The following is a 21,564-nucleotide window of genomic DNA, read 5'->3' as shown; positions in this document are numbered from 1 at the left end:
CGTGTATTTGCTGGATTGAGAGCATGAATGGCTTTTGACATTCAGACTCGACCCCCTCCTCCTGGTCACCTTGATAATCCATATTCAGCTACGATAGTAATTCATAGCATCACAACAACTGTTCTAAAAATCTCATCAACTTCAGGCAGCCTACCTTTGCAATTTAATGTAATATACTCAGGAATGACAAGTTGTGCTATTAGGAAAGGAGGTGTAGGAAATTTCCCCAAGGTGAACATTTTAATCTTGTCACCAGAAGTTGAATCTAATAGGAACAGCATATAGTAAAAGGAAGAGCACAGCTAGAGTCAGACAGACCTGGGAAATGTGACCATCATTTCTATCTTGCGAGTTGGTTTTAAATTATATTAATAGAGTGTTTGAGCATCTTACATGCTTTGATGGCCATGCCTTTATATCCTCAGTTTCTGTCCCAGAATCTGGCACATTGCCGAAGCCTTGATAAATGGCAGTTGCCACTACTTTGCACGACACTTACCTGTAAGCAATTTATCTACAAATCCGAAGGCAAGAATTTATTAATAATCAAAATAAATATCAACAAGAGAGTGGGATTTCTAAGCTCATGGGCTTTACTAAAAAAAGAAGTCTCTTCCATCCCATTTGATGAACTTATTTAGTATTAGTTTAGTTCTTCCAAGCCACTAGTATTATGTTTTGGTGCCAGTCAACTATAAGTGAAATAGTGACAGGGACTGGCAGCAAGTGTCGGCTGATAAACAGCATGACAGAAGACAGACAGAAAACCAGTAAGATTAAAAAAGACACTCATCCGATAATCATAGAATACCTGCTCGTCTTTGTTTCCTAGCTGCCAAAACAAATGTCATATAATGTGTTGGCTTAAACAATGGACTTTATTGGCCCATGGTTTTGAGGCTAGAAGTCCAAAAGTGAGATGTGGGCAAGGCGATGCTTTCTCCCTGAAGACCGCGGCGTTCTGGGACCGGCCGCTGGTGCTCCTCAGCTTTTCCGTCGCAGGCGATGTCTTCTCCTTTCTCCTCTGGCCTCCCTTGACCTCCGGCTTCTTCCCATGGCTTTCTCTCTCCATGTGGGAATTTCATCCTGCTTATAAAGGACTCCAGCAATCTGGATTAAAGCCCAACCTCATTCAACCGGGCCACACCTGAGCTGAAGTACCGTCTTTAAGAGGTCCTATTTACAGTGAATCCACACCCACGAGAATGCAGACCAATGTCAAGAGCAGGTCCAAGTGGAGTGCACAGTTCAGTTCACCACGCGATGGCCAGTGCCAGATAAGAGAAACAGGGTCTTGTCCTCAAGGAACACAAAGTCTATGGGAATGGTGGCACGTAGGTAACAACACAATGTTACAAAGCCGTTAGGAATATCTGCCCGGGTCGCATCATGTCACAAAGGAGGATGTAAGTGTTCACCTTCCAGTAAGGGGGTTAGGAGTAGGAAGGACAGGACAGGGCACATAAAACATAAGAGGTTTTAGGCATCCTTTGAAACATTGCTACGTGTTGATCAGAAACCCCAGATTAGAGAGAGGAGTTACTTTTCCAATCAGAAGGAACAACATGAGCAGAGACAAGAAGGTGAGAACTGGGTTAGTGGCTTCAGGAATCTACCTTACAAGATAGAGGTCATCATGATTCGAGTGTGGGTTGCTCCCGACCTAGGCACGAGGGAGGAGGTGGAGCTAGAGAGGTGGGCAAGGCCAGCTCGCAGAGGTCTTTATGGCTCATGTCATGCTGAATTTGGACTTTGCATAGCAGTCCCCAGTCATGGAAGGTTTAAATTTGTTTGCTAGTTCTTTTTTTTTTTTTGAAGTAAGCAAGAGAAGTGATCAGATTTGGTTTTAGAAAAATGCCTCGTACTGAGGGAGACAGATGGATTGGGGGGTGATGAGACAGGAAACAGGGAGACTGAGAACAGTTAGGCTATTGCAGGAATGCAGACTCAAAATCATGAGGCCCTCAGCTAAGGCCAAAGTAGTGGGACTGGAGAAGATGAGGCAGATAAAGCCAGTTAAAGAAGGAAGCACAAGATTTAAATGGGTGGCAGATTTAGGGCAGGTACAGACAACTCTATGCACCTCGGTAGCCTTGAAAACATCACTGCATTAAGCACAAGCCGTAAATAATGTGTGTAATGATAACCACGAGTCATCGGAAGAGTTTAAATTATGTTTAATGTACTCTGTTTGCTAAGGCAGGGAAGTATGACATCTATTTTATAAAGAGTTCTGTCTGAATAATTCATTTATGTTTAATATTCAAATCACCAACAATTCTAACAGATGTGGTGTAATGTATATAAGGTTGTAACTTTTATTGAGTAACTAATATTTGAGGGTAACTGTATGTATATGGCCTCATTTAAAACCTCAGAATAACCCTGTTGGTAGTACTATTAGATCCAAATGCAGGTGAGCAAAACGAAAGTTCAGAGAGAGAGGAAGTAAATGTTTGAGGGGTCCCACAGCTGGAAACGTTAGGGTCAATTTGACTCCAAAGTTCAGGCTCTTTCACTACACCATTGTTTACCTGCTCTCATCTGAAAAGCAGTCATCTACTGATTGAAATGCTAAGTAAGCTATTAAATATCATAAAATCTCCAATATGCGCTTGGAGTTTGCTATCCCAGCTTTCACTTTAAGATGGTGCTCAGGAGTTCTGAAATGCTTTTGATGAGAGTCAGTCCAAGATGATGACTTCTTCTCTGGGAAAAAAAAAAGAAAAAAAACAGCCAGAGAAAACAGATAGCACATATGTGAAGTTGAGAAAATTACCACAATAACAGTTGATCTCATTTTTTCCTTTTCAGAAATGCAGAATTAAACGTGCACCATCTTGCCCATGAAAAATCCATATTCTCTGAAATGATTTTAAGATATGAATTAATTCTTACCCTGGAGCAAATATCAAATCATTGCAGGGAACATGGCCCCTTTGACTCAAATAAGGAGCACCAGACCTGGATTATCATCTTTATCAAGGCCTTGGGCAACTATGTGAGCCTAGGCACGCCAGCCACGTAATTGCTCTGTGCCTCTGTGTCTTTAGATACAGGAGGAAAATGATAACACTTGCCTTCTTAAAAGTGATATAAAGATAAGCATAAGAAATTTCAGTGCTTTGAAAGGTCAAATACTCAGTATAAGTACAGAGGTTTGTTTTTGCTACATCAATCTCTTAGACGGATAAGTGGAAAATTTCGTTGTATTCCTTCAATTTTCTTCAGCAAACTGTCATTGAGTACATAATGTGTATAGGTGGAGGGAAACCTCGAGATGAATTGAACATTTTCCCATTCTCAGAGAGCTCATGATCCTGCTATCCATAAGAACATGTAAATATCTACGATGCTTTTGTTTGTGTTATCCAATTCAACTTTATCTTTTCAAAGTAGATATTTATCTACTCCTATTTTACTGAGAATGCTGAGCCTAGGAAGTGACTGAACTAGGACTAAACCTGAGTATTCTGACTCCCCAAATCCAAAAACCTTTCCACAGTCACAGAATCGCCTAACTACCTTGGTGGAGCAAACAACATTTTTCACAATGAGCATAATAAAATCTGATCACAGTGAAAGATCTAAAGCATGAACCAAGAGCTGTAGGAGCTCATCCAAGAAGAAAGCAAATAATTTTTTTTTTATTTTTTTATTTTTATAAAAGATTTATTTTTTATTTATTTCTCTCCCCTCCCCCCTCCCCCCCTCCCCCCAGTTGTTTGCTCTCTGCGTCCATTCGCTGTGTGTTCTTCTGTGACTGCTTCTATCCTTATCAGCGGCACTGGGAACCTGCGTTTCTTTTTGTTGTGTCGTCTTGTTGTGTCAGCTCTCTGTGCGTGCGGTGCCATTCCTGGGCAGGCTGCACTTTCTTTCGCGCTGGGCGGCTCTCCTTACGGGGCGCACTCCTTGCGCATGGGGCTCCCCTACACGGGGGACACCCCTGCGTGGCAGGGCACTCCTTGCGCGCATCAGCACTGCGCATGGGCCAGCTCCACACGGGTCAAGGAGGCCCGGGGTTTGAACCACAGACCTCCCATGTGGTAGGTGGACACCCTATCCATTGGGGCAAGTCTGCTTCCCACAAATAATTTTACATTAGGCATATTTTCAATGTATTCTCAGAAGAAGAAATGTTTGAAATGGACATGGGAGGATAATCAGAATAGATAGGAAAAAGTGAGAAGGTCATTCTAGATAAAAGTCACAGCATGAACAAAGTACGGAGGTGGGATAGTAATGGTATATTTTGGAATAATGAACCTAGTGCGATTAAACCACAGGTTTTTTTTTTTAAAGGAAGGTGGAGCCCAGTTGCAAAGGATCTAGAATGTCACATTAAATAATTTGGGATTTATCCTATAAACCATGAGGAGCTGTTTTTTGAGTAGAGGAGTGATATAATATCTGTGATTTAGAAAGTCCCCTATCTGCAATGGAGCGAATGGATTATAGGTGGCTGAGGTAGGTAAGCAATTGGAGTCTATTACAACACAATAGGTAAGAATTTAAAAGGTTTTGGATTAAGACAGAGGCAGCAGGGTGGCTAAGGAGGATTGAGCAACATTTTCAATTAGATTCAATGATAGTAGCAGGTTAGATTTGAAGAAAAGGGACAGGTCAGTGATGGGTTCGAACTCCACACGGCCATTTACATTTGGGGAATCTTGGGGCCAAGGAAGAAATGATTGTTTCCATAAACTACTAGATGTAGTGCTTCCAAGCCTTTTTTACTCTGAGATAATTTAAATACATTAACTAATTTATATGAGAATTTCTGTAGTTGGAATAGGCCCTCATTCAATATAACTCAATAAAAGAATATGCCTAAGTGTCTATAGAGGTTGAAAAACTGAGAGACTATATCATCATTACTTAAAGGCATTATGAATTTCCTCAGTTACTTTAGTTCAGGAACTGACAGATGTAACCTTTAATTTCAATGCAGCTCAGAGGTACAGAGCTCACCTCATTTTCCTTCTGAAATACGAACCATCTATAAAGTAGGAATGAGTTATGAAAAACCACAATGTACGTTCACATGCTTCCACTGAAAAACTCCATACAATCCTTCTGAAACCAATGATTGTAACTCTCCTGGGAATGGACATCCCATAGCTCAACAGTTAGAAGCAACCTGAAGGCCATCTCTTCTAGTACAACCCTTCCCTCCCATCCAATTCTTAAATCCTCTCCTAAGAATCCCCTATACATTGTTCTCTTTGACAGCTCCTATTCTTAGGGCATTTTCCCTATGTTAAATATAAATCTTGTGTGCTTCACCGGAAGACAGTTGTGGTAGTTTAAGGCTTTTGGGAACTCCAGAAAAGATCATGTCCCTAGAGGTAATCCATTCCTGTGGGTGTGGACCTATTGTAGATGGGACCTTCTGATTAGGTTACTTCAGTAAGGCTTGGCCAGGGGGTCTTAATCCTTTTCCTGGAGGATTATTTCATCCTTTTACTGAGATGAATAGAGAGAAATCCACAGAAAAAGCCACAGGAGCAGAGAGAAAAGGCCATGAGAGCAAGGGGCTGAGACCTACAGGACCCAGGAAAAAAGAAACCAGAAGCCAAAGCAAGGAAACCCAGTAGAGAAGGGAGAGGCCAGCCAATGCCACCATGTGCCGGTTTCGGGGAGAAAGCATTGCCTGATAACCCCTTGATTTGGACACTTTCGCAGCCTCAGAACTGTAAGCTTGCAACCTAATACATAGATTCCCATTGTAAAAGCCAACCCGTTTCTGGTAGATTGCTTTTTGCAGCTTTTAGCAAACTGAAACAACAATATATCCTTTAATTTTTTTTCTCTTTGGACGGATTGAATATGCATGTCATAGATTTAAGCAAGATCATGTGCCAGAAATACCTATGTAAATCGTAGAGTGCTAAAAAAAAAGATTTCCTTGATGACTTACTATATTAATCAGTCTAGATTAGAGTACGCTATAATGTGATAATAAAAAATAATCCCTAAATGTACTTAACGCAACAGAAGTGGACTTCTTGCCCGCAATACATATCAAAGGGGACTCAAGTCCTGGCTCTAGTCCACACGGTCACTCAGGGCCCTGGGTGCCGGAGGTGCCAAGTCGCTGCACCACTGGGAGTGCGTTGCTTGAGAGTCATGGCAAGGGAAGAGCCGGTTGTGGGCAGACACATTCACCCATAGCCCATTGACCACAACGGGCCACAGAGCCTGCCCCAGCTACAAGGAAGGGCCTGGGAAATAGGGAGTAGCAGGTGGCTATGTGGAGAGTCGTGAAAGTCTGAATCAGAGTATTTCTTATCCAGACTTAGCAATTTTAACCCTTTAATTACTGTCGTGCTTATCTTTGTTTTACTTTTGATTTGTAATATGTGTAGCACATTTTGTTTAAGTATTCTTAAGAAGGATTTATTTACTCATTGCCAAATGTAGAAAAGGGGTTCTTTTACACTGCTTTCCCACCAAGGAACGTCTCTATTTTATTATTCACTTTCTAGCAATGTGGGCATTTTAGGACCTAGAGAATTTTCTCTTTTTATCCTATGGCTAGGAAACTTGGTGCTTTTACAACTTGGTGCTTGCTAGTTTCACTTGATTTCTGTAGATCATTTCTCTGTGTTGACTATAGATTCTAATTCACTATCTCCTATTAAAAACAGCAAATTTAATGTAGAGAATGGGAGACTATTGGAGCTGAAGTGGCTATTAGCATCCAGTCAAAGAAAGAATAAACTTATAAGTAAATTTTTAAAAATCCCAAAGCTCAATAATAATAGCAACTGCTTTCTGGAATGACTGCTCTGTGTTAGGCACTCTACAAGAGATTATTTCATGTTATCTTAACACTCTAGGCAAATAGGTATAATTCATACATGGCCACATAGTTAGAAGTGAAGGAGCCAGGATTTGAAATAAGATTGTTCTTATTCTAAAGGCTAATTGACTAGAGGCAAGGAAAATAGCATATCACATTTGATGCTCACAACTCAGGCATTAATTCATGATAACAGTAGTGACCATGAGTTAGAGGCATTACAAGACAGCAGTTAAGAGCTCCAGCTTTGGAGCCAGACTGTGAGTTTTGAGTCCTGGTTCTGCAATTTCCTAAGTATGAGAACTTGAGCAAGTTGCTTTTATGACCTCTCTGTGCCTCAGTTTCCTCCTCTGAAAAATTGTGAATAATAGTATCTGCCCTATAGGGCTGTAGTGCAAATTAAGTAGTGTTACAAATTAAGCCCTTGGAATAGTACATCGCACTCAAACAAATATTGGCTATAAATTTTTGAGTTTAACCATGTACCTCGAAGGTATAAGTGGAAGGAAAATACTAATTTTTAAAAGAACATTCGCTGATATTTTATACATGTAATTATTTCATTTAATCCTCACAACAGACCTATCAATTGGGGGTTAATCTTATCGTACGGAGAAGCAGAACCCAAGACACAGAGAAGCAAAATAATTTGCTTCAGCCATCCAGCTGGTACGTGGCAAAAGCAGGAGTCCATCCCAGATCTGTCTGTGCTGCAGCAGGAAGAATATATTGAAGTATATTTACCATTTCATTGTCAATAGAGCACAGAAAGATTTCCCTTAAATCGTCAAGCGTAATGGTCACATAATGAAACGTAAGTTTATGAAACACAAATACCAAGGAGATGGCAACGCCGCTTTTCCTGTCTCCGACCCCGAGAGTGCCGATGTCTCACTCTTGGCAAGGCTGAGGGGCCTGCACCCTCCCAGGCTTTCCACCTGTCCCAGACACCCATTCTGGTTGGTTCTTCTACCCGAGCTGAGCACTAGCAGGCTACCTTTGGCTAAATGGCATGCCGCTCGTGAACTCTCTATTTTTTACAGGGCTGTCTGTTTTCATTAGGAAGAGCTTGGCCTTAATTTCATAAGAGACCAGCTTTAATTTACCACTATTGCTTTCTAGACGACTTGACATTTTCTCTTTTCTTCTGTCTCTTTCCTTTTCTCAGACACTGCCAGGTTTCCAAAACCCTGTCTCCATGGTACATAACTATACCATGGTCATGAGTTACATTATTCTGTTGCATTTTCAAACCTTAAACATTGACTTTTCTGTCTCTTTTGACTTGATAGCTGTATTAAAAGCTTCAGAATGTTTAAAATATGGCTAGTTATAAATGCTTAGAAATTCTATTTTGGCGAGCAGGGTTACCATTTTCATTTGCAGAATTCAGTGAGAAAATATTGTCCAAATAATTTTTTTTTTAAATCAGAGAAGTATCTACATGTTGTTTATGTATTGTTTCTTATATTCAATCCAATTTGAATTTCTTGAGCCTTAAGTCCCAATTCCATGTCACAAAAGATGAATGATAAATGACATGATGAGAAGGAGAATCTAGTTCATTCTATTCCTTACGGTGACACCAACATAACCTGCTGGGATGAAGAGAGGAAAATCACAAGAAGTGCAAGCATGTGGCTACCTCTGGGTAACTGTAAACTGAAGCTGAGAAAGCTATAAAGCATCTGTAAACAGCTCAAAAGTAGCTAAGAGGATTAGAGATTGTTCTGATGGTACCTCCTCTAGCCTTTGCTGCCTTTGCTGGTCGGTTGTTGGGTATGCCCTGTCTAATGTCCCCATTCTGCTCAGAAACCAGTCTTAACCACTGTTGTGTTAAAATGTGTTCACTACTTTTTATCATCATTTAAAAGTCTTGCTTATGTTTTACCACTATTGTTATTTTCATAGTAGTAGTAGAAGTATCCTAGATTTCCATACACCATTTTGTAGTTATCAAGTATGTTCACAACAGTGTTGCCATTTTATCTGACATGGGTAGGTCAGACAGTGGTAGAATGTTCACTTGACAAATGAAAATTTTGAAGCTCAAAAGCAGTTACATGATTTGCTTATTATTTCATTCCTGAAAAGTAGAGGAACCACTTCAATATAAACTGGTCGAAGCATGCCTTATTTCTATTTTACTTCCTACAGCACTCAGCTCTGTGTCCTGCACCTATAGTTACTTGACTAAAGGAATCAATGATCGTGACTTTGATGCTGTAACCTGCCCTGTGTACTTTCGTTCTCAGTCCTTCTACTTTCCATCAGCAATTAGTCTAGGAAATAAAACATTCTCTGAAATGGCTCAGCTTGAGGACCGTCTCATCCTGCAACTTCATTTCCATGCAGTGTAGTCCTCAAAAATCCTCTTTCCTTAAAGTTTCATCTCTATCATCCTTAACTTTCTATTCCATTTGTTATTGGGATCTATCTCTTCTGCATGATACTGGGTTATTCATCACACAAGCTTCCTTTCACTGAGAACATTATTCCAGTTTGATGGAATACTCTGCAACTGAATAATCTTCTAATATATAGCCTGAATTTAGGCCAACTTCATTAACTCTTTGCATTCTCAGAGTTACTACTTAGGTCTTTTAGGATTAAGATTCTTCTGTTCAAATGCATTAGGTTTAAAGTGATCCCTCACTTACTTGTTTTATAGAACTAGACTACCAGCTCCTTTGCTATTCTTACGTATAGCATAGAGCACATTTATTCTGAAAACAATGTAAATTAATTCTGCAATTAGATATCCAATGATAGGTTTATTCACAGAGCAAATTTTGTTTGTTTGTTTTCTAAGCATGGCAATGTCCTTAGCACTGAGTTAGGTGCTAGGAATAAAAATTGAGTAAAAGAGTCTCTTCCATCAAAGACCCTCATTTACTCGTGATTTGAACCCATCCTCTAATACTTAGACAAATGAGAAGACTGAGAAGGCAGAGACCTGGTTTATTTCATGTTTTATGTTTCTAGGAGTACATGCAATTGACTTGGTCCTCTCCTTCATCAAACACCGATAAATTAGTTCAACTTTTCATTAGAAACACTTTCTGGCACTAAGAATCAATTGTAGCTGAAAATACAAATGGTTTTCAAGTTTCCAAGAAGCCCAGCCAGAACCATTATTTTGGACTAGATTAAGAAGTAGATGTGTCAAAGCGTCTGAGATGCTGCAAACACATTTCTGTTGAATTTTACATTTGCAGTCTCATCCATTTTCCTTTAGTATGTATAGTATTCATTCATGTCTTTAAAACTATTAATCGAACACTTATTACACATTACGTATTTTGTTGGTTGCTACAAGAAAATGGTCAGAAGTACATGGTTCTTGTTCTCAAGAAATTTACTGTCCAGAAGAAGAAATAAGACTTGTCTTTGAAATCCCTACAGCAAAACCATACCAGTTGGTTTATTTTCAGACTAAATTTTAACACGTGGATGCTGCAACTCACCTATGGAATAAACCACTCCAAGCCTCCCATTTTATAAATAAAGCAGCTGAGGATCGGAATGGTGAAAGGACTGCTGTCAGGTCTCAGAGATGTGGAGGTGGGTCTAGAACCCACTTCTCAGTTTGGCAGTGGGCGTTTCCCCTCTGTGCCTCGCTGCCTCTCCTAAGAGTGCAAACTGAACGTGCAGTGAGTGGCACTGCCTGAACCTGCCCTCGTTGGAAAGCAGGCTTTGCACACCCATGCCTGAGTGAGCATGTGCCGAGGGGCAGCGCGGCACAGGGCATCCCTCTCTGGTGGAGATTCGTGGGGTCTGGCATGGTTAAAGGGTAAAGAGGTGATTTCTGACTTTTTTCCTTTCATACTTAGCATTCAGAGGACAGTGCTTGTCTTCTACCAAATAGAGGCTCGACAAATGGAAGTTGCATAATGGTGTAGGTTGTCCTTATTTCATTGATGTGCCTTTGCCGAAGTGAAATTCTCCAATAAGAGATCATGCAAATTAACTTCTGCACCATTTGTCTGATCCATTTTCATTGGAGTGGAAAGGGCAAGAGCTTTGGACGAAGACACTGCTGGATTAGTACCCTGCTCTGCCATGAAGGAGCCGTGAGACTTAAATTAGTCACTGTGCCTCTGTGAGCCTTCTTTCCTCACCTGTTAATGGAAATAATAACTACCTCCCTTGTTGGATTGTTATAAGGCTTAGCAGTGCATGTCTTTGCTAATCTCTGTGCTGGGCGTTGTCTATATATTATTTCTCTACAGCAGTATACGCTAGGTAAAGCATGTACAGAACGTTTGGCACTGAAGGGTAATGGTATACTTCATTATTATAACTTAATCTTCCCTTGAAGAACTATCGTGATTACTATGTTCTGTTTGAAAAGCAGAATTTTTTTTATTAAGGCCTATTGCAGGTTTACTCATACAATGAAACAAGCAATCCATGGATTATTTTGCTGGGGGCCCCTGGCAGGGGGAGGTACTAACCTGGGGTGTACAAGAGCCAGGGGCATCCCCCTTTCTCCTGTGAGAACCTCGAGGCGGGGACTGTGTCACAACCCATTATTGTTTCCCCAGCCCTGAGTACCACGTCTGGAGCATGGTGGGCCTTCCGTAATTGGGCACGTACATTTGATTTAAAAGGAATCTATTTTTTGGCTTATCTGATACACATCCCTGCATCAGAAAAGGCTGGGTCTAAGTAATCGTCTGATCAATTGGCCTGGACAGGCTTGGAACCCAAAGCACAGTTATCTAAGGCAGTAATCCATGTGGTTATCAGGGTGAAGAGTCCAAAGAATGTCAAATCCAGTCACGCAAAATGAGAAGCAGAAGGAACGATGGGGAGCCTGGTATGACATAGTCCCTACACCCAGCTTCACGCATTGGTGTCTTAGGTTTTTTTATACAGCGCCTGTGGCCTGAGGCAAGACCACGTTGGGAAGCTTGAGACCTATTCCACACTCAGCCTTGCTGTCCTAGTTTCAGGAATTCTGCCTAGCTCACAACCCTCCCCACCCCTTTTCTTTCAATGTTTTGCTTTGTTTTGTTTTGTTTTCCATTTGAATCAGAGACAAGGCTGCCTGGGGAAAAACAAAAAGGCCCCTTTCTAGAATCACATTTATTTTATCCTGTGGTAATAAAGCAAGTTAACATTTTCTGATAAATGAGCAGCTTAATTCAAATTTGAGATAGTGCTTATATCTTTTTGCAACTGTACTTTTCAGCTGAAATGTTATTTCTTCTTGGCATTTATCTGGGAGTGATCATTCATCCTAACATACAGCATCTTGCTTAGAGACTAATTATTAAAATCCCTGCTTAATGATTCAATTCTCCATTCTTTTTCCTCTAATCTGAACCTTTCCAAGTCAGGGGAAGGATTCGTCTCTTTAAGACAGTTGTTTCCAACTGGACTGTCACAGTGTTGTAGAATTCGAGAGAGGTTCAATTATTTGTGTATAGAGAGGCCAAGACTCAGGAATGATTCTGAGAAGGAAAAATGGTTTATTGACAGCCGGCCGGACTCCGGAGCGTTCTGTTTCTAACCCCAGCCCTGAACAATATTTTTGAGTTCCTTTTTATACAGAGAGGAAAGGCCAAATGGTTCTTTTGTTTCAGTTCTCAATAGGTTTGAATTAGCATATATATCTTCCACATCCTAGGTAAGCTTTCAGCATGGACTTCATACATTCTAGATAAGCTTTTAGCACATTTGGTTTGCATTTCCCCTGAATATTTAAAGTTTATAGAGTTTGCCTTGATAAACTGTTTCCTGGGACTAGAGTCATTGCCATGGTTACCAAGGGCAGGACTGCAGCCTCTCACCATCCCACACCCACAAGTCAGGACAGACAGCTTAGGTTAAGGTTATCTCCGAAGAGACAAAGAGCCTCCCACCCATCGCCCACGTCAACAGTACATTGGTTATGTCCTTTTGTTTGCAAGTGATTGATAAAAAAATTTATAAAAACCCAACTACTTTAAGCAAAAAAGAAGACAATGTGTCTTAAGGACTAGACAGGACAGGCTTATAGCGATGTCTCAGAAACATGAACCAGGTAGGGAGAGACCATCAGAAATCACTCAGCTCCCACCTGTGATTGTTTCCAGTGGGCATTCCAACTACAGAGAGGTTTCTCCATGAATTAGGAAACTTGGCTCTCAAGGCTCCCAAGTTTTACATCTTGAACTTTCTGCCACTAGGAAAGGGTTGCCTCTGCTCAGTCTGACTCCAAAATGAAAGAAAGAAAAGAAGGGAGGGAGGGAGGGAGAGAGGTGGGAAGAAGAGAGAGAGAGGGAAGAGGATTTGTAAAATGGGCATTTGTGAAAGCTTTAAAAGTCTGCTTTCATTTTAAACATGCTTTAAAATGCTTTTATAAACAACAAAATAAAAGTCTACACATAATTTGCTTTCTTTTTGTCCTAATTTTTTTTGGTCAAAATCTGGGCACAGCCTTAAGATTGTGGAATGTTCTTGAAGGCCGTATAGTTTTGCCAGAAACAAAAATGCCACCACTATATGACCTAAGGCACAGATCATGTCAGGAAGAGGGAATGTTACAAACATCAAATAGTGAATGAGGAAAGCTGGGTAGATAGAGAAGAAATATGATATAATTGCATCAGCTTCCAGAAGTGGAGTCATTTTCAGAGATGAAATTAACGTATAGAATAAATATGACATTCTGTACTCCAAAGTACCTACCATCATAAAATCCAAATGTTTTCCATTAACAATTATTTTTAGCATAGCACATTCTTGCAGTTGATTGACTATGGAGAAAGTGCTTCTTCTACATGTTTGGTGGAAGAGGGGAGTGGAAGCCTCTTCCCCATCAGACAGCTATTAGAGTTGAGGCAGAGAAAGCTCAGGGCCATGTAGGTCAAAGAAAAATAAAAAATTTAAGTAGGCAACAGGACAAAAAACATGATGGGAAGAGCAAAGATTTGGGTGCCAGGCAGGCCTCATTGGCTGCCCAACTTACCACTAGCTGATTGTATGCTCAGAAATTGTCCTTTGTATGACTTGAATCCTTGAGACTTGTTTAATGGTACAGCATAAGGGTCATTTGTGTCAGTTCTGAGTTAGTTTTGATTGGTTCATTTTGACTGATATTTTCCTCATTATGGGTCACATTTTCCTACTTCTTTACATGCTTGGTAATCTTTGATTAGATGTCAGCCATTGTGAATTTCACCTTCTTGGGTGCTGGATATTTTCGTAGTCCTAAAAATATTCTTGAACTCTCTTCTGAGATGCAGTTAAATTATTTGCAAACTGTTTGATCCCTTTAGGTCTTGCTGTTAGAGCAGTGTTTACTCTAGCGCTAATTCTGCCTTGTGTTCTGAGTACAGTATCCAATGTCCCATGAATTATGAGGTTTTCCAGTTTGGGTGGTGTAGCAGTTTGATATTATTTATGAATTCCAAAAACAGATATTGGATTGTGTTTGTAAACTGTCCTGTTCTTCTGGGCATATTAAATTGTATTAGATTCAGAAGTTTCACTTTTACTGTATTAAATTAAGATTAGAGTTTTTTTTGACCATGTCATTAGGGTGACTTGATTTGAGTCCCTGCCCCCCACCTCCTTTGTGGGCTATATAAACGGATGCTCAGTCAAAGACAGGGAAGTGAATACATGACGAAGGAGAACACAGAGTTGAGTTTTGGACGCTAGAACCCTGGGGAGAGAGCCAAGCTGTTCACCTGATAGCTTGCCCCTAAAGAGACCAGAGCCCGGAACAGCTGAGAAAGCCTGGAAAGAAACAAGCCCCAAGGTAAGAAATAAGCCTTATGCTAACCTACAACTGAGATCAGAAGAAGCCGGGATCTCGGAACTTTAGGAGGAAGAGGAAGGCTGAACCATCACAGAGACCAGCAGCCATCTTGCTCATACACATGGAAACAGACTCTGGTAAGGGAAGTAAATTATGCTTTATGGCCTGTGACTGTAAACTTCTACCCAAATAACTACCCTTTATAATAGCCAACAGATGCCTGGTGTTTTGCCTCAGCACCCCTTTGGCTGACTAACACAGCTGGTGAGAACCAGCACTGTTCCCACCCCTTTTTGAGTGACAAGTACTGATCCCGCTAATCCTTTTGAATAATCCTTTCCCTGGTCTCTGGTAGGTTCCTCACATGCACATGCTAATCAGTCCTCTTTTAAATACTGGAGGATAATCCTCTGCATATTCCAGAGTCCTCTTTCTGGGCAGCTCTCTTCTCTTTGGTGCTCTGTCCTGCAAACTCTAACTATGTTCATCTTCTCAGACTCTAAGTTCTAGCTCTTCAACTGAGGAGTCTGCCAGGCTCCTCCTCAGTTTCCTCTCCCTACTCTAGGAAACTTTCTCAAGGCAGTAAGATGGAACACTTTTAGGATTCACTTCATTTTTTTCCCATCTCTCAGGGACTGCCGTCCTTCATTGCTTGATATCCAGTGTCCTACAAACCATTATGTGATACAGTTCATCTGATGTTCTTTCTGTTTGATCGAGGCAGGAGGACATATCTGATTTCTATAACTCCATTTCACATGGAAACCAACGTCCCTTCTTGTAACTTTGATGCTGAGGGCTACAAACTACATATCCAAGAGACCCTTGCATACTAGATGATATCAGATGTAAATTAGGTACAGCCAATCATATGCACTCAGGCATGTCTGGGAATGTGGAAATGAGTTGGAGACTCTGCTTCCTTTTCATCTACTACTTATTTTCTGGAAAACACACTGATAGTAGAGATGTGTTGGGTTTTCTGGGCTGTTTATCAAAATTTCCATTGTTTAGTCAATAGTTACATAAGTGTCAAGTGGCAGGGCTCAAGTCATCCACTTTCTGCCTGTGCTGATCTAGGAGGTATGGCATGCTCCTGGAGCCAAGTGTTTCAGCGGCAATCTCATGCTCTCTGGAGCTTAGCTGAGGTTGTGTGTTCCTCCAGACAAGAGTCCTGATGGTTGGTTCTTAATTACCCAACTTAAAGATTGTGACAGAGATAATAGCTCATCCTGCAGCTTTGGAATCATGAGTGTTTACTTCAGTTCGGGGTAAAGTGATTCTACAATGTCTTAATTTTTTGGTTGTTCAGGGCAACATGATAATATACAGAGACCACCTAAAATTAGGCATTTGCAAAGACTGCAGAACCTATCATATCAGAGCAAACAAATAAGAAAATACTTTTAAAAGTCGTCAGAAAAAAAAAAAAACTATATTGGATGTCGTTATACTTTCATTTTCACCTAGAAAAAACATTGTCCTAGAGGTATATTTGTACTTTTGTAGTTTTACATATCAATATACTTATTTATCAATAAGTTTAGTGCCTACTCACACAAGAATATCTTTTCAAGCAGGTCGACTGTACCTGTAAGGAGATTTTAAGCTGCTTGCAGTCTGCCCAAATGATCTTTTAAATCAATAATATTGACATAACAGATATATCTGCAAAAGACAGATTTGAGCTTCACTTTGAACTTCAAAAGACTCTCTGCCTTCTTCCCTCTCCAATTTTATAACTTTGTGGCTTCAAAAAATACGGTGTACTGTGGGTTGATTTCAGATGTGCATTGAGGATAAAGGCTGTAGCTGCTGGGTTGTTGTTAGAGCCTCGGTCCTTGTCAGCGTTGAAAGAGTGTGGACAAGATGCCAGAGTGAGATAGCGAACTGTTCTCCAACCCTTTGGCCCCAGATGGCCATGATGCGGACGAACCTCCCTCCTTCCACCAATCAAAACTTACCACTGAAGACTTCAGGAGGCTTCCCATGACCCCAAGGGCAGCATCCACCTCTGCACCACCCTCTAAGTCATGTCACCACGAGATGCCAAGGGAGTACAATGAGGATGAAGACCCAGCTGCACGAAGAAGGAAAAAGAAAAGTTATTATGCCAAACTACGCCAACAAGAAATTGAGAGCGAGCGGGAGCTAGCAGAGAAGTACCAGGATGTGCCAAGGAAAGGCGAGATGGGGTGAACAAAGATTATGAGGAAACTGAGCTGATCAGCACCGCAGCTAACTACAGAGCTGTGGGCCCCACTGCTGAGGTGGACAAATCAGCTGCAGAGAAGAGAAGACAGTTGATCCAGGAATCCAAATTCTTGGGTGGGGATATGGAACACACCCATTTGGTGAAAGGCTTGGATTTTGCTCTGCTTCAGAAGGTACAAGCTGAGATTGCCAGCAAAGAAAAAGAGGAGGAAGAATTGATGGAAAAACCCCGAAAGAAAACCAAGAAAGATGAAGATCCTGAGAATAAGGCTAAATTTAAAACACACCTGGGTCACAATGTTTATCGTATGCTCTTCAAGAGCAAAGCATATGAGAGGAATGAGCTGTTCCTGCCGGGTCGCATGGCCTATGTGGTGGACTTGGATGATGAGTCTGCCGACATGGACATCCCCACCACTCTTACTCGCAGCAAGGTTGATTGCCCCACCATGGAGGCCCAGACCACACTGACCACAAAGGACACTGTCATCAGTAAGCTCACCCAGATCCTTTCCTCCCTGAGGCAGGGTACCCACAACAAGAAGCTCAAGAAGAAAGATAAAGGGAAGTTGGAAGAGAAGGAACCTCCTGAGGCCAACATGAACATTTTTGAAGACACTGGCAATTATGTGCCCTCCATGACCAAGACACCTCGGGACAAGGAGCAAGAGAGATCTCAGGAATCAGAGCGGGATTGGGAGCAGGAGAGACACCTTGATGGAGAGTGGGAGCGAGAAAAAGATCTGGAGCAGGAGTGGGGCCAGGAGAGGGACCGGGAGAGAGAGAAGGAGAAGAGGCACAGCTACTTTGGGAAGCCCAAAGTGGACAATGAGCTCAATGGATGTTGACAAAGGACCTGGGTCTGCCAAGGAGTTGATCAAGTCCATAAATGAGAAGTTTGCAGGGTCTGCTGGCTGGGAAGGCACTGAATCACTGAAGAAGCCTGGGGACAAGAAGCAGCTGGAGATTTCTTTGGCATGTCTAACAGTTATGCAGAGCGCTACCCAGCCACAATGGATGACATGGCTGTGGACAATCATGAGGAGGTGGAATATAGCAAAATGGACCAGGGTAACAAGAAGGGCCCCTTAGGCCACTGGGACTTTGATACCGAGGAGGAATACAGCGAGTATTTGAACAACAAGGAGGCTTTGCCTAAGTCTGTGTTCCAGTATGGCATCAAGATGTCTGAAGGGCGCAAAACCAGGCGCTTCAAAGAAACCAATGACAAGGCAGAACTTGATCGCCAGTGGAAGAAGATTAGTGCAATCGTTGAGAAAAGGAAGAAGAAGGAAGCTGATGGGGTTGAAGTCAAAAGTCCAAAATACTAATCTGCAGTTCCAACTCCAAGAAGAATCTGCACAAGGATGTATTCCCCACTGCTTTCTCTCAACAATTCCCAGAAAGGCGGCAAAGTGTTTTTGTGAATGTGTATAAAATCACATTGTATAATCATCTAGTTCCATTAAAATTGTTTAACCTTTTAAAAGAAAACAACAAGTATGGTGACGAAAGGACAGAGGAGACAGAGGATTACCTTGCTGAGGTTTAGTTGTAAAGTTTAGAGTAAGGGGACAAACATGTCTAGCATATTTACACAATGCTGTGATAAATGTTTTTATTTATTGACTAATTTAATCATTGTAGCACCATGTGAGTAGGTTTTAGCATTACTTTACATAGGAAGAATCAGACTCAAATTTCACAAACCCAATGAGATATAAAGCTAAAATTCAAACCAAATCTACCCATTTTTAAAGCTTATGCTCTTTCCACCTTGCTATACTGTTTCTAAGAATTGTCATATGGTGAATGGTGCTTCACCAGGGACTGAACCATATATAGTTAGTTCTCTTGTACCAAGGTACAGGCATTCATCTTCTTTCCAGTTACAGGCACACAATGATATGTAAGATCAGGGCTCAGTTTTCCCAGAATTATATTTGTGCTAAATATGCAATTATATCCTTCTGTTGCTGGACTAAGTATTAAGATACTTGTAGCTATATCTCCTCATTAGTGATAATTTGAGCATTTATACGTCTTTCTGATGATACTGAGAGCCTAGCTTCTGAATTTAACTTCCAACGGATGCTATAATTTGGAATTGTTCTTTTGCAGTCACGTGATGCGTTATTCTGATCATAAATTGATTCTAATGTGATGACATATTTTGTTTTCCTAAATAAATAGTTGAATTGGTCTAACTGGGTTAGTTGGGAACAAGGAGTAAAAGAATATACCATTTCTAAATCATAGGAAGCTATTAAAGAAATAAGCACACGAGACATTCAATCTGGCAGAATAAATTCAATGAATCAGAAAGCCCTGTTGATGTAATAAAATAATAGAAAGCAGGGAGGGTGTAATCTTTTGAAATCAGAAGAATCATGTTCAATTCCTAGTGACACTGCCATTGAGAATTTGATTGGCTGTTGTGCAGAAAAGGGAATGGACTTTCTCTCCGCATCTTAAGAAGCAGTTCAGAGCAAGCAGTCTATTTTCTTTACCCATAAGACTCACCCAGCAAAGAACTTAGTAGCTTTACAAAGAGTGAGCTGTCTGCCCACTTCTGCAGGAGCTCCAGCAGAAGCTGCATGGCTGGTCATCATGCATGGTAGAAGGAATTCCTCCAGTAATTAGATGTGTGATGGGAGTTCTTGAAAGACCCTTTGTTTTGAGTGGTCTGACATCTTCACTACACATTTAACTTTTAGGGTTCTGAGCTGGGTATTCAAATATCTTGATTAAGGGGAGATAGGTATGCTACCTGTCTATATCATTTTACTTTCTCCCTGGGAGCTGCTAGGTCTTATCACTGCTAAGAGATTTGATCCTTTTTTCTAGCCTTGAGACTTTCCAACAATTTCGAGCTCTTCTCAAAATTCTTGAGTTACACAGATGGTCAGCCTATGTCTCCCATCACTGATTCACACTCCTGAAATTTCTACTTGTATATTAGCTAGATATATTCCCTTTTCTATTTGTCACAACACATACCCCAAGGAACTTGTCCATAATAGATCATCTTAAACCCAAAGAATAAATTATTTTCAAACATTTAACAAAAATATACAAGAAGATATCATTTACTTATCTTACAGTTAGTTGGAGTGATGGTTCTAGAATTCTTTAATATAAATAAGTTTTTAACATAAAACAAATGTGTTTATTATAGGAAATTAGGAAAATAAAGAAAAATATAAAGATGAAGAGAAAAGTGATTTGTGATTCTACTTCACAAAAGGAAATATTGTTCTTTTGGTATGTAGAGTCACACCATATAGAATTCTGCTTTCTCCTTTTATTTACTTGCTACTATATATTATGATCATTCCTCCAAATTATTAAACATACATTGAAAGTACAATTTTTTAAATTGGCACTGGCTACCAATAAAAAATGAACAAGAAATATGAACATATTAACATCAACACATCAGACAATCATATTAGACGACATTACCCATTAAATCCAGCTCTGACCCCGTAGTGATCTCATGTAGCACCCCTCTGACTACAAGCACTTTCCCACTCAGACTTCTCTACAGGAGGAGAATGGGGTGGACCACCTCAGCCCACTCACCACTAATGCTTCTCACTATATGTCACACACCATCGTTTGGGCGTGTTAATGCAGCATGCACAATACTCTTCTGCCTAATAACAGCACCTTACATTGGCATGGTCCATCATTTAATTTGATCCTCACAGATCCCCTGTGAGTAGGCAGAGTGGTAGGCACAATCTCTGTCAAACCTGAGGAAAAGGAAGTTCAGAAGATACATGAATTGTTCAGGATCTCCTTTTTATAGGGCTGGACAGTCCTTGTTGCAGAGGGTTTGAAAGTTTATAAATGGAGGAGGTAGAATCCAGACCAGATATTTTTATTTTCAGATTTCAGTACTCTTAAGATATTACTCTCTGACCTCTTGCATGGTATCTTGGTTTAATAAATATTTATTGACAAATTACTTGGATTAAATAAAATACTTGGATAAACAGAAACAATCCAAGCAGGTAAAAAAGCAAGAACAACACATTTACTTAAATGTTAAAACTAATCTGTCATTTAACCTAAGCATAGGTTCCTGCACTCCTTTCCCCCATTACTACATACTTATTGGTAGAAGATCCTCAGAAATACAATGATTAAGAGAATGTTTGTAAGCCATGCAGTGAAGTATCTTAACAAGAACCTGTGTTTTCTTATTATTCTAAAAATAACAATAAGCAGTAGAAACAATAACAGTAAAGATATTACTTCACATTTGTCTAGACATTTGTAGTTTACAGAGTGCTGTACTCATCGTACCCATCCTGGGAATTAGAAGGAATTCTTAGCCCCAGTTTGTTAGGTTAATCAACTTAATGGGTCTGAGACTTTCATTTTATCTTGGGTATAGACTTCTCATGCCCCTCCGTGGATTCTTGTAATTGGCATATGGGTTGGAAGAGACAGATGCCCCACTCTCCTGGAGCTTGAAAGTTTTTATCAGATTAATTTCTCTGACTGATTTGGCCTAGTCCCTCCAAATTGCCACCAACCCCCCACCCCAGCAGAAAACTTCCTTTTACCCTGTTTTGCCAAGCCTCACTAGGCAATGTTTTCCTCTTCATTGGGTGCTACACCCTCTATTCACTCAAAATCCCCTTTCTCACTCTTTCACTGCCTGACTCATGAGAATGAAGTGTCCTTGGTGCAATCTGTTTTGCATCATATAATGGACAAACCATTAGATAATAGAGTTATGGGTTTGCATCCTAAATCGGCATCTCAGTCAGAGCCTCTT

At 40.6% G+C, this 21,564-nt stretch overlaps 1 protein-coding gene and 1 pseudogene across 36 annotated transcripts in view; both read left to right on the top strand.

Annotated features, from left to right (window-relative positions):
- Positions 1-21,564, top strand: part of DLG2 (discs large MAGUK scaffold protein 2) — a 2,400,703-nt gene that overhangs the window by 2,254,139 nt on the left and 125,000 nt on the right. The gene's annotated exons all lie outside the window — the stretch shown is intronic.
- On the top strand, positions 16,428-18,250 carry LOC101419326 (protein Red pseudogene; annotated as a pseudogene).

The sequence above is a fragment of the Dasypus novemcinctus genome, chromosome 10 (assembly GCF_030445035.2).
Source record: "Dasypus novemcinctus isolate mDasNov1 chromosome 10, mDasNov1.1.hap2, whole genome shotgun sequence".
Lineage (NCBI taxonomy): Eukaryota > Metazoa > Chordata > Mammalia > Cingulata > Dasypodidae > Dasypus > Dasypus novemcinctus.
Note: the sequence above shows the minus strand (reverse complement) of the source record. Positions and strands in the feature narration are given on the sequence as shown.